The 13,070-nt window shown below is 44.6% G+C and overlaps 1 protein-coding gene across 5 annotated transcripts in view; it reads right to left on the bottom strand.

The window, feature by feature from the left end:
• Positions 1–7,069, bottom strand: part of TMEM63C (transmembrane protein 63C) — an 81,608-nt gene extending 74,539 nt beyond the window's left edge. For 3 of the 5 annotated variants that reach the window (XM_048485422.1, XM_048485420.1, XM_048485421.1), the window contains exon 1: positions 6,640–7,068. The gene's annotated coding sequence lies outside the window, so the exon portion shown is untranslated. Of the gene's footprint in view, positions 1–6,639 lie in introns of all 5 variants that reach the window. The other 2 variants (XM_048485423.1, XM_048485424.1) reach the window with 2 other exon arrangements.
• Positions 7,070–13,070: the final 6,001 nt, after the last annotated feature.

Genomic DNA, 13,070 nt, shown 5'->3' with positions numbered 1-13,070 from the left:
TCTTTCTCTTTCGTTGTAAATCACATACGTGCAACAATATTTACAGCTCAGAAAGACAGCTTCTTGAAGTCAAAAACAAAGGCACAATCTGACTGCAAAATTATTGTTGGGGGGGCACAAGATCTTCGTACAACATTTCCTGCAGCAGACACACAAAGCGTGAATTAAGGAAGAAGAGTTGTTTTTTCTCTACTGCAAGGAGTTTCAAACCACTTTTACAACCATTTTTCCTTCCCCTTCCCAACAACAGGCACCCTTGTGAGGTAGGCGGAGCTGGCAGAGTTCTGAGAGAACTGTGGCTAGCCCTAGGTCACCCAGCAGGCTTCATGAGGAAGCGTGGAGAATCAAACCTGATTCTCCCGATCAGAGTCTGCTGCTCATGTGGAGGAGTGGGGAATCAAACCCGGTTCTCCAGATTAGGATCTCCCACTCTTAACCCCTACACCACGCTGGCTCTCGTGAGCTGTCAAGCATCCTGCTTGGAAACTCCATTCCAAGAAGAGATTTGTAATTCACATTTTTAAACAAGCAAGTCTGAAGATTACGAGAAGGGGGGAGAAGCTTGAAACCATAAGAGGTGTTTGAGAAGTGACAGGGAGGGGCAGGTTGAGTCAGCCCTTCCTACAGCCGCTGTGTTTCGGCTTCAGTATTCCAACAGCTCTTGGTATCTTCTCCAGAGTGACTGGTGCTCATTTTACTGGCACTACTCCCATGCTGTTAAGGGCAAGTGCCTTATGCAGCAAATGCTGTTTGTCACAGGGACCCTGGTGTAAACACAGGTACCCTGTAGTAAACATGCAAGAAGAAGAAAAGAAAAGTTTGGATTTATACCCCACATTTCCTTCACCTGTAAGGAGATTCAAGGTGGCTTACAAACTCCTTTCCCTTCCTCTCCCCACAACAGACACCTTGTGAGGTAGGTGGGGCTGAGAGAGTTCCGAAGAACTATGACTAACCCAAGATCACCCAGCAGGAACATAGGTGTGTGGAAACACATCTGGTTCACCAGATAAGCCTCTGCCGCTCAGGTGGAGGAGTGGGGAATCAAACCCAGTTCTCCAGATTAGAATCCACTTGCTCTCAAACCACAGATGTGCACTTAGAAATGTACCCTTCTGACTGATTGTGGCACATTCTGGACGAACTGAAGTTTCTAGATGACATTAAAGTGCAGTCCACCCCACACAGAATTACAAGCAATGTTACCAGAGCATATATTTCCTTAGATTATATCCCAACTTTCTCCCCATTAGGGACCAAATGGGGCTTACATTGTTTTCCTCTCTTCTATCTTATTCTCACAATAATCCTGTGAGGTAGACTAGTCTGAGGGCACAAGACTGGCCCAGGATCACCCAGCAAGCTTTCATGACAAAACAGGGATCTGAGCTTATCCACTGCCACTGTACTAGCTCTCTATTGTATGTGCCTTAGTAATGTGACTGAGCTGTAAGGAGAAAGGAAACTTAAAAATGTTTTCAATAAAATAGGCTGGATTATCAAAATGTCCACAGTGGGGGGGGGGGGGGCACCCTTAATGACAGCCCATGCCCTTCCATTGGTCTACAAAGAGATACCATGATGGTTATCTGAAGTATATTGTGGAATAACATGAAGTGAGTTTTAAAAGATTTTAAGTGATGACCATCTGTTTCACTGGTTCTAACTCTGTGAGATCTTTTTTTAAAAGCTTGGGTCCAGGGTAACTTCTCCCATAAAAGCGCCTTCTCCCATAAAAACCTCCCCAGCCACTTAGATCTTTATAGGCATTCCTGGCTGCCTGTAACGAGAATGGTCTCATCTGCTGTGCTAGCTCCCTGGCAAAGTCCGCTGGGCTACCTTGTAGATGGTTTTCTGAAGGCCGGTAAAAGCCACTTGGATTCAGCAGGTCTTTGCAGAATTATATGCATGAGGTCATGTTTTTCAATATGTTTTATTGACCAGACTATTAAGCACTTAGTTTTTAATCCTGATGGTTTCAGAGAATGGGACTCGACTGTGGCTACTATAAAATGCTGTAAGAGCTCCTTGTGGGTCAAAACATGAAGCAAAATATTATTAAAGTTAATAAGCTGAAGCAGATGGGGGATAGTGCAGGAAATGACAGCGTGCCCATAGAAGGCACAGTTGCTATGGAAAACAGGCAGCCAGTGTGGCACACAGCGACACTGAACAAGGGAAACCTATTCAACATACCACCTATTCTATTTCCTGTATACCCACTTGTTAATCTTTTAAGGAAACAGAAATACCATTTGGGACTACTGTTTATTTCTTTAGTAATTGTATCCTGCCCTCCCTCCAAGGAACTCAGGACAATATTCACCCTTCTCCCTTCCTCCATTTCACAACCACTCTTTGAGGCAGGTTAGGCTGAGAGAGAATGACAGAAGGATGATTTGGATTAATGCTTCTCAGTTCCCAGTTCGACCTGCTAACTCCTACCTTACGGGGACTTCCTGTTGTCAAGATCCTGCTACTGTAGTTTATTTTACAGACAGGATAAAACAAGCAAATAGCAACTTGCATAACTTATTCACACTGCAGACTTGACTTTGCAAGGCAAAGGGTATGTGTACCTTCTTAGTTGTAAGAGCTCCTCTCACTCACATGCTAAGACTTAACCATACAAGGCTGTATCTGTGGTCTGTGTTGTTCATAAACGACCAAAGATTATTTGGAAAGGCAAAGAGTACTACATTGTACAGGTGATTTAGCATCAAAAAGAAAATTCCCCCCACCGCCACTCGAGCTGAAAGCATCCCTTATACACACACACTTTGCATGTATATAAACTCTGTAATGTTGTTAGTAACTGGAAAGGAGGAATCCAAGTTTCTCCAAACCCACTATTAGAGGCTGGAGCGATGACGTTGGTTTCTGCAGACTGGGGTAAATTTTTCATAGTCGGCATTTGATATGACCGAAGGAGTCAGTCATATTTTTAAAACTCCTCTTGTGAAACACTTCCAATATAAGCAGAACAAATTCCAAGGAAGTACAATTTGGCAAGCAGAACTGGTACAAAATGAGAACAAACCACAGTGACACTGATGAGCCAGTGCAGGGTAACCCAGAGAACACGGAAGGAAAGCGGGTGAGGAGCAAAGGCCACCTTTCTTTGCTGACAGGAGGAGGGGTACAACTTGTGAGATAACCCAGCCAGCCTAGACTCTATCCAGAACATTCATTCAGAAAAAGGCCCCCTTCATCATCTACAGGAGAGAGAGGAAGAGAACAGAGTTTACAGTACAGACACAAGAACTCTTCCTTGCAACCTGAAACAATGTAGGAGATCCAGATATGCATTCAGGATACAACAGCCCCCCCCCCCCCCACCTTCAAGATGTATGCACTTGGGAGTGATACAGAAACTGTAGGTGCTGTGCAGTTCCCTTTAATTAACTTGTAAGGAAGTGTGGGTGTGAGGAAGTGACACAGATTTTTGAACAGTACAGTGTGGTTGGCGGCGGGGGGCGGGGGGGAAGGAATATTCAGAAGGAAAAAAATATCCTGGCAATCTTAGAGCCATGATTGCTGCTCCAAAAAAAAAAGTTACAAAGAAGCTCAGGGACACTCCAGGAAAGCACTGATAGTGCACCAAATTCTGGTTAGTCTACCAGCTGTAAGTTAACTTATGTACGTAAATTCCAGTTTCCCTATTTCTCACCTCCTCTCCCGTCTGCAAGCAAGGAAAGTAACATCTCTGCCAGGTGACCACAAGAGGCAACAAAACTATGATTTAGGAAATCAGACATCACCACAAGCCGCAGTTGGTACCTACAGTAGTTAACAAATCAGTAATGACCCTGAGATCTCAGTGTGGTGCCGACGAACTAGTCCTGGTTTGATGGAACATTTGCATTCAGACATCATAACCAACTCGGGTTGGATCAAGCCACAGACTGCCACACTGTCTGAATGCCGCCTTTGTTTCTGACTTTCTTTGAAGTCAGAAATTCTATTCACATGGTCCTCGTGAGGGTTGCCATAATAAAAAGCAGAAATAACAAGCCCCTGAGGAATGTGTAAGATTTTTTCCTGGTTGTTATCAACACCATACAAGAAGTTCCAGTCTTGTATGCCTAAAGTATTTGCTAAAGTACACTGCTGGCATTTTATCTCTGCACAGGCCTGGCCTCTGACCCAGAAGAGTAACTTCCTCAACTCTTCAATGATTCACTGCCTCTCCAAGATTACCTTTACTGTGAAAGTTTCAGTGTATCCACAGATCTATGCATTTTTATATTCAATATGTCTAAGCTTGCTCACAGTAAAGTGTAGATGACTGGGGAAAGAAATGGCAAACTACCCCGTAAAGACAGCCTGCCTAGTAAATGTCGTGATGTGATGTCACCCCATGTGTCAATGATGACCTGGTGCGTTCAGAGAGGATTATCTTTACCTTTTAAGCAACACTGTTGGTTACAAACCAAAGAAGCTGAGGCTGCTAGACAAATAAGTACATTTCGTAATTATATTAATTCAGTCCTAATTCTCACTAATAATACCTGCATCTAGGTTCAAATACGTCAGACTGCAAATTCTAGTCCCCTTGATTAATTCACTGGATGAAGGATGATGCCTGATTAAATTGTTTAGTATTGTGCGATCCACTTTGAATCTTAGAGAGAAAAGCAGGTTATAAAGTCATTAAACTAAACTAAATAAGAGTTTGGATTTATACCACCCTCCCCACATTCTCTCCTGAAAGGAGACTCAAAGTGGCTTACAAACTCATTTTCCCTTCATCTCCTCACAACAGACACCTTGTGAGGTAGGTGGGGCTGAATGAACTGTGACTAGCCTAAGACTACCCAGCAGGATTGAGTAGGAATGGGGAAACAAATCTGGTTCACCAGATAAGACTCTGCTGCTCATGTGGAGGAGTGGGGAATCAAACCTGATTATCCAGATCAGAGTCCACCTGCACCACTCTGGTGAGGGAACTCAACTGATTTCATGCTGCTTTGAAAACATCTATACAGGAGATGAGAAGTCAAGAAGAAGGTCTACTCTAAACAATCCCTTTACAAGTTAACTTTCTATGTGCAGAAAAGGGGTGGGGTGGGGTGGGGTGGGGGGTGGGGGTGAAGGCACATTCAACTATAGAAGGCCCCACCTGAAGTTTGAAATGTACAACCCAGAAACAGACTTATTGTTTTGGTCAAGGCCATGTGTTTACACTGGACATCTGTGAACTGACCTCCATTGGTCAAGTCTTTGGCCCTAAAAGGCAAACAATTAGGTGGTTGGTTCTTATCAATTCTGTGGAAGGTAGATTGCCATTTCCAGATACCATTTCCCTGACTGATTTTGAGTTATCTCCTGAATTTATACTCTGCCTTTCTCTTCAATGGGGACCCAATGTGGCTCACAATATTTTCCCTTCTTACCCTCACAACCACCCTGTGAGGTAGGCTAGACTAAGTGTATATGACTGGCCCAAATGTCACCTGGCAAGTTTCCATGGGAGAGTGCACATTGGAACCTGGTTCTCCCAGGTCCTACTCCAGATCCTCTGTGAACTGGTCTAACCCCCATTTAAAGTCAACTAAATAGATCACAATAGATAGCAATAGATCCCAAAAGCTGATTACCATTTGAGTCATAAAGTACTCCAGAGCTCAGTTTGTAAAGAGAGAGATGCTAGCTTGTGGACAAGACACCCTGCTCTCCTAAATCCAGATGTGTCAAGACCAGTAGCAGAAACTTATTATGGAAGAAATCCACTCAGGAGTGGGAGGTGTTTTTTTTTCTTGTTATGATTTCATAATCTTGAGCTGTGCTCTGGCTTTCAAATCAGGAGCAGAGTCTCAGTCCTGGATTTAGTCCACGTCAGCAAACAGCACACGCACCCAAAAGATAAGGATCGATATGGCATCTAGTATCATTCAGAAATAATGATAGGAGACCATTTCACCTGACCTCCGCAGCGCACAAGAGCTCATATTTTAAGCACTACACACCTGGTGACCCTCTCCAGCTTTAATTAACAATAAACTGGACTTGGACTGTTTAAAAAAATGGCATACAAACATCTCATTCGGGTTGCTTTCTATAATGGTGAAAGCACACAGATAAGGGCCTAACTGGGCCCACCCGAAGATCTCCGGACCAGTATCCTGTTTCCAACAGGGGACAGCCCTGTGCTTCTGGAAACCTCATAGGCTCGGCACGGATAGGAATTTCAGCACCGCCCCCCGACCCATGGTTTTGTTTTTGTACCCGAGACTCTTCCAGAAAGCCTCCACGGTCCCTTTCTGCGAGAACTGGCCTAACCGGAGGCTGCCAGCAAAGGCGACCTCGGAGACTGCACTTGGTGAACTCAGAAGCCAACCCAGCGACACCTTGATTTTCATGCACACCCCCTCCTTTACAGGGGATCTTTGGCCGCCAGGTGTCCAAACGGCGGGGGCTGCTCGAAGAGTTACCGATTTCGGGAAACCCCCACCGGCTCAATCGCATCCCTCTTCCTGAGCCTGCAAGGTATTTACTTAAGCCACGTTCACGCGCCGACAAATCTCTCCTTCCTGGAGGGCTACTCCCCATCCTCACGTGCATGCAAAAGCAATGCTCGCTTCCTACACGTGTTATCCTCAGAAGCAAGGGAGGCAAACTAGGCGGCTCGTTCCCTACCTGGACAGCTGAGCGCTCGCCTGGTCTTCCGCCCCATTAGCCGGCAATCCCCACCGACGAACCGAGGGACCGTCTGCACATGCCCGGCTGCATGGCCAGACCCCTTTTTGCAAGCGTTGGCAGCGACTCTCTTTCCCAGGTCAGCTGCAGCAGCCGCCGCGAGCTTCAGAGCTCAGATCACCTAGTCTGCAAATGCACGCAAGGGGACCATAACAAACCCAGGCAAGGGATCGGCTGCAAATTACCGAGTCCCGCCGAAGAGCCCCTCCCCTTAAGAGACCGGAGCGGAGCAACGCGGCGCCCTCGCGCCCCACCCTGCCAGCCCGCGTTTGGCTTGCGTGCAATGACCGCACGGATGCTTCCTGCGGGAGGCTGCGGGCATGCTTTTCCGCTCCTTTCCCAGGGATCGTGTGCAATTTGTGCCATGTCACGAAGGAAGAGGCAGAGCTTTCCCCTCGGTAACGTTACTCGTAGGCAGCCTGCGGGAAGGGATCTTCCCGTTCGGTCTCAGCCCCTCCCTTCGGCGGCACTGCAGCAGAAAACACCTCCAGGCTCTCAAGTGCCCACGGAAGGGAAGATCTACAAATTCTGTACTAGAGTACACAGTGTCCAACAAGCGAAGACTCCCTGCTGGAGCCAAACAGTTTGGGCAGGGATCCAATTATAATTCTAATACACCCACGCTGTCCGCACAATCTCATGAGTCATAAAAGGGGGGGGGGAATCTACGTTGCCTGCATACACTACGGTGATATAAGAGTGCAGTGGCACCTTAAAATCTAACCAAATTGATTTTAGCATACGCTTTGGAGAGTCTGAGTTCAAATTCATAAAGTGTACATTTTAGGGAGATGCGTTTATACTTAGTGGGGAAACACTTCATGCGTCAGCGTCTGATCAACTCAGCTCTGACTGCCGAAAGGATCTGTGGGAATGTAATGTATCACTTCCACTAAAGTTGTCAACCTCCAGGTGGTGGCTGAAGCTCTTCTGCTATGACGATTGATCGCCAGGCAATGGAGAGCAGTTCGATTGGAGAAAATGGCTGCCTTGAAAGGTGGATTCTACGGCATTATTATACCCCATTGAAATCCACCCACCCTCCAAATCTCCAGGCATTTCCCAACTCAGAGCTGGCAAGCCTAATTCTCCCTCCCAACCCCATGTGTCAGCCTTGGCAAAAGTTCATTCTGTGACATCACTACAAAGCAGCCAATCCCTCACTCCAATTGTGCAACTTTTTCTGACATGGAAATGCAATGATTGAAAAAAGGGCTTTTTGCCTGTTGGATCTCTGCATGTTATGCAGCTATGAATGACTCCACTGGGAGTTAGGGAAAATGAGGGACAACACTGACAGTCACATCTCATCACAGTCACAGCTGTTTAGTTTCGTCTCACAATTATTGCTGTAAAATACTTAATATTTCACCTCCTTTTCAGACGAAACAAATCCATCCCAAATAGGTGCGGGTGGAAATAAGAAAATGTGTTTCTGGTGGACCAATGGCATGTTTCAGGGGCATCTCTTTATAAAACAGATAAATAATCTCTTTATAAAACAGATAAATAATCTACTGTATTACCGGTAGTTCAGCTGTGAAAGCGTAAAGCATTACAAATCAACATAAAATAGCAAATACTAAAATACAGATATACATAACACTATTTATTATGTAATTGTAATTAGATTCAATTAATTTTAACAAAAACACTCAGAATTGGCACATTTGTGACAGGTCCTAAGTTGGACAAGACATCTGTTCATAGAGTTACGGTTTCTATAACAAGTACATGGACTTCACCACTTAAAATGGGCTGACACTCCTTTGTGGATCCTGCTAAATCTGACTATTCAGTTTGCTCGTTTTTTTTAGCAGAGAAACGGAGGGGCTTCCCTGTGCTGTTTTGCAAACTGTACAATTTTGTGTCCCTGCTATGATCTCTCTGGATTTTGTCTACATATTCACACATTTTTGTAAATGTGTGTGTACAAGCACATATTAATGCACAGGCAGCCCAATCCAGATGGGGGGCCTGAACGGCCCTAGGAAGTGGCAGAAAGCCATGCTAACACGTTAGCTCCCTCCACTGGCACAAGGGGGATCCCTGCCGGTGGAGGGAACAAATGCACCAGCATTCAGCCATCCCTCAGCTTCGTGGTAGGCAAACCTGGAAACGGTTGCTACTATAGACCTACGTTGGCATTTGAGTGGACATCAGCGTGTGGGGTGGGCAGTTCAGGGTGTTTCTGGGGGTGGCGCCAACATTAGTTGGCTTCCACTAGCATTCCAAACTGGAACAACACCCTCCAGGCCCACAGATTTACACCACACTTTTGTGTGACATAAACCTGTTTTACCTATGGGGCAATTCAGACGGCAGGAGGGTTTTAGTAAAAAACTCCTTTCTATGTTGCCTGAAGTCCCTGTGGAGATGGAGCAGCCCCACATTCATGGCACCGTTCTCAGCCGCCTCCACACTCTCCCTCATTTGGATTGGATTGTTAATGTATTCTGGGTTACATCGAGCATGTTGGAGTGGTTTTAGAACACTAGGCCATAATCTGGGTGATCTGGCTGGAATTTCCACTGTGCCCTGGAAGCTTGCTGGGTGACATACTCGCAACCAGAGGCATAGCTGGGCCAAACTGCGCCTGGTGCGCATACTATATTTTCTGCCCCCGCGGTGCCCCGCCCACAGCGCCTCCCCTTTCCCCCCTTCCCACACTTACCTTAGTTCCTTTTCTTTTTCTCGAACTTTTTCAGGCTGCAAAAGGCCTCTTCCAAGTAAAAATGGGCTGATGGGAACTATACTTCCCAGGAGATCTTGAGAGCCCCAAGGTCTCCTGGGAACTTTAGTTCATCAGGCTGTTTTTACTGAGACAGGCCTTTTGCAGCCTGAAAAAGTTATCAAAAAGGAAAGGAACTAAAGGTAAGTGTGGGAAGGGGGGAAGGGGAGGCGCCACGGGGGGGCACCATGGGGGGCACTGTGGAGGGGGGCAGGGAAAGGGGGAGAGGCCTGGGGGCGATTTTCTGCTTCCCCAGGCATGCACCCGGTGCACGGCGCACCCCCCCCCATTCCCTTGTAGCTTCGCCACTGCTCTCAACCTGCCCTACCTTGTTGGGTTTTTTAAAGGATAAAGGAGAGGAGAATGATGCAAGCAGCTCTGAGTCCTCAGTAGGGATAAAGGCAGGATATAAATAAATAAACATAATTTTATATTACATTAGGTGTACTGGCTATTTTTCAGTCCTTTTTTCCCACGGATTTCTTTCCTGATTGGTCTGTTCAATAGCTCTAGCTCTGGTCATTTCAAGTACATGTTCAAAGCTCATTTTATGAATTGCTGAAGCATGATGATCATAATAAATGACTCAACAATCATTCTGCAAACGAGATAAATTAAAACAAACAACAAGGATGAAACACTGTCGAGCTCCGAGGCTACAAATCTGCGCCCCAGCCTCAGACATAAAATATTAATAATGATTGCCGATCAATCACTGAAGACCAGCTTGCTTGGGAAGAGCAGCTGTGTAAGAATGTTACCCTTGGGCTCCCTGCTTATTGCCTGCTTTGATTTCGGATAGAATCTGCTTCTTCAAAATACTTCCTTTTATCCACACAGTTGCCTCACAAGGAGCGCCTTTCTTGGGTCTTGAACCCTAAGGAATCTGCTCCCGCCCATTTCAGCTATATGATCCTACTGAAGCGCTTCTGAAGTCCCACTGATTTCACTGAAAGAGTAACAGTGTTACCCTGCCTATGTGGAGTTACACCCTTCTAAATTCATGTGAGTTAATTGGCTTAGAAGGGCATAACACTGTTAACTTGGGCTGGATCAGGTTTCCATTTATCCTTCAGTGGCGTTATATTCCTTTATGCGTTATGGAAAGTACATAATCTCGCCATCTAGTGATATAATCCAGGTTTTAGTATTATTATTGGTTTTATTGTAGAGTTACAATATTTTCAAATGTAATTTTTACGTGTCTGTAAGTCGCCCTGAGCCTGACTATGGGCAGGTATGGGCAGGATATAAATGCAATAAAATACATTTTTTTTTAAAAATACAGTGTTTCTTGCAGATATTATGGAAAATATATGGTGGGGATATACAAGAGCCTGCCTTCTGTCATAGCATGTGTTTTGGTTTTCAGTGATTCAGTCCTTGGTGTGACCAATGACCACTAAGAATATGACAGGCAAGTTGGGCTCTGTACTTTTTAGATACATCTTTCAGAAAAAGCTAAAACCAGGCTAAGGCCTCATTTAATCCAGTTGCTAAGAGCAACCAGCAAAATACATCTGGAATTTCACAGACAAAGCGCTAAGATCATTACTACGAAGAAATGTTCTCCACTTTGGGCTCCTTCACACTGTTGAGAGTTTTGGGGCTGCAAAGCCACCACATTTATTCCAAGAAGTTTCTCTATTGCTACACCCTCAGGAATAAGAGAGCAGTTAATTTATCTATAGCATCCCCAAACCACTGATGGCTTTCACAAGCACCCTGTATGTAAGGCCTGATTATGCGAATACTTCTAACCAACAGCGAACAATCAAAGAGCCAACTCTTAACCAATGCAGGAACATGAGGCACAGGAGGTAGAGATTTGGGGATGCCAAATGCTAGCTGGATTCTTTTTTAAAGAAGAACAAGAAGAGAAGGACTGGCTTACAGGGAAATGGGCAGAGAAAGAGGTACTAAATTCCTTTGCACAACGGGAATGAAGGTCATTTTAAGAAGTCTGCTGTGGGGATAACTTGGGCTTTATCTTGATAGCCGACATTAGCAGCCCGATGTGGTAGGCGATGTGGAGTTATCAGAAGGCAGGCAGCCCGAACAAATGAATACATGACTGATAGAATGGAAGCTTTTACAGTAAAGAACCTACCCTAGAATAACAACAGTTGAAGTTAGGGTTTCCAGTTCCATGTTTGGAAATACCTGCAGATTTGTGGGTGGACCGGTGGAGCCTGGGAGAGTGGAGTTTAAGGAGAGAAGGGACCTCAGTAGGGTGTAATGTCATGAAGCCCACCTTCCAAAGCTGCCATTTCCTCCAGAAGAAGTGGAATGAATGTTTTCAGTGCATAAATAACAAGCTATTTATGCAGTCTGGAGGTCGGAGAATAGCTTTTTCAGCTGGGGTTCAACCGCTCGCTCCTCCATCCCTGCCACTGTTTCGCAGGTCCATGTGGACTGGATTCCAGCATTCAGTTGAAATTTTCTCCACCACCGTTTCCCACAGCCATATGAAACTGCGAAACAGCGAGGCAGGGGGATGTATATGTATAATTTTACTTGTTCACTTTCAAGTTTAGGTTTTTTAAAAATTCCAAAAATTTCCAGGTTTTTAAAACCCTAAAATGGAATTCAATGAGTAATAAAGTGGTCTCTCCTACTAAGCATCATTCAATAGACATGATTTGTAGTAGGATTTAATAGCAATCCACTTCAGGATTGCTTAGTGTTGCCAGCCACCCTCCAGGAGGAACTGAGAGCAGGGACAGCTCCATCAGTGACAAGCTAGCATGCATCATCACTTCTGGCAAAAAGTTAGAAGTGTCATTATTCTATCTGAGTGATGCTCTAGGATTCATCTCAAACTCTATGGGTAAACTATAGAATTTTGCTTGAATCCTAAGGACTGCACAACATGATGACAACACCTATTTTTATTTTGCTGGAAGTCTGCAAATTTTGCTGCAAATAAAGGGCATCTGAAGTGGGTCACTAGACTAACTTCCCTTTGGGAATTACTTGCGCATCCTTTTTTTAACTTCAAGGAAATTTGATATCTTTCCTTATGTACTTAGTTGAATGCCAATTATAATTAAAATATTTATATCATCTGCAGGGCTTCTGAACTATGAAATATTGGGTTATATATTTGTTATTTTGATCCCATCCTCCTACTAAAAGTGGGATTCCAAGTTACCTGCAAAACAGTCACAGAAACATGTGAATCATTAGTTTTAGTTAAATTAGTTAACAAAGCAGTGCAATGAACAGTAAGAAGACTGTAGAAAGCCTAATTATTGCAATTAACTATTGATCAATAGTTAATTGTTAACCAATTTACTATTAAAACAGCCATAACAGCAGCACCCTTCCTATAAAAAACCTCACATCCAGTTGCCTATTTCTCAAGTTTCTGTGTTGCTTTATGTGATAATACATTAATGTATCACACTTTTTGGGTATGTTTCTGTGTATTGGTGTTTAAGATACTGTTGTGATTGCCAAAAGTTTTTAAAAGGCTTCAGCATAAATTTAAGATCAACAACAGCCATAACTGAAAACCGAAACATGCTTCTGATACAGGGTTTAAAACTCAGAGTAACTCAGGATGCGTGTCTGACAGCGCAGTCTTTGGGGTATTGGCAAAGAGCCATAGGGGATACACCCATGTACACCCATGTAA

This window comes from Sphaerodactylus townsendi, linkage group LG02 (assembly GCF_021028975.2).
Source record: "Sphaerodactylus townsendi isolate TG3544 linkage group LG02, MPM_Stown_v2.3, whole genome shotgun sequence".
Lineage (NCBI taxonomy): Eukaryota > Metazoa > Chordata > Lepidosauria > Squamata > Sphaerodactylidae > Sphaerodactylus > Sphaerodactylus townsendi.
Note: the sequence above shows the minus strand (reverse complement) of the source record. Positions and strands in the feature narration are given on the sequence as shown.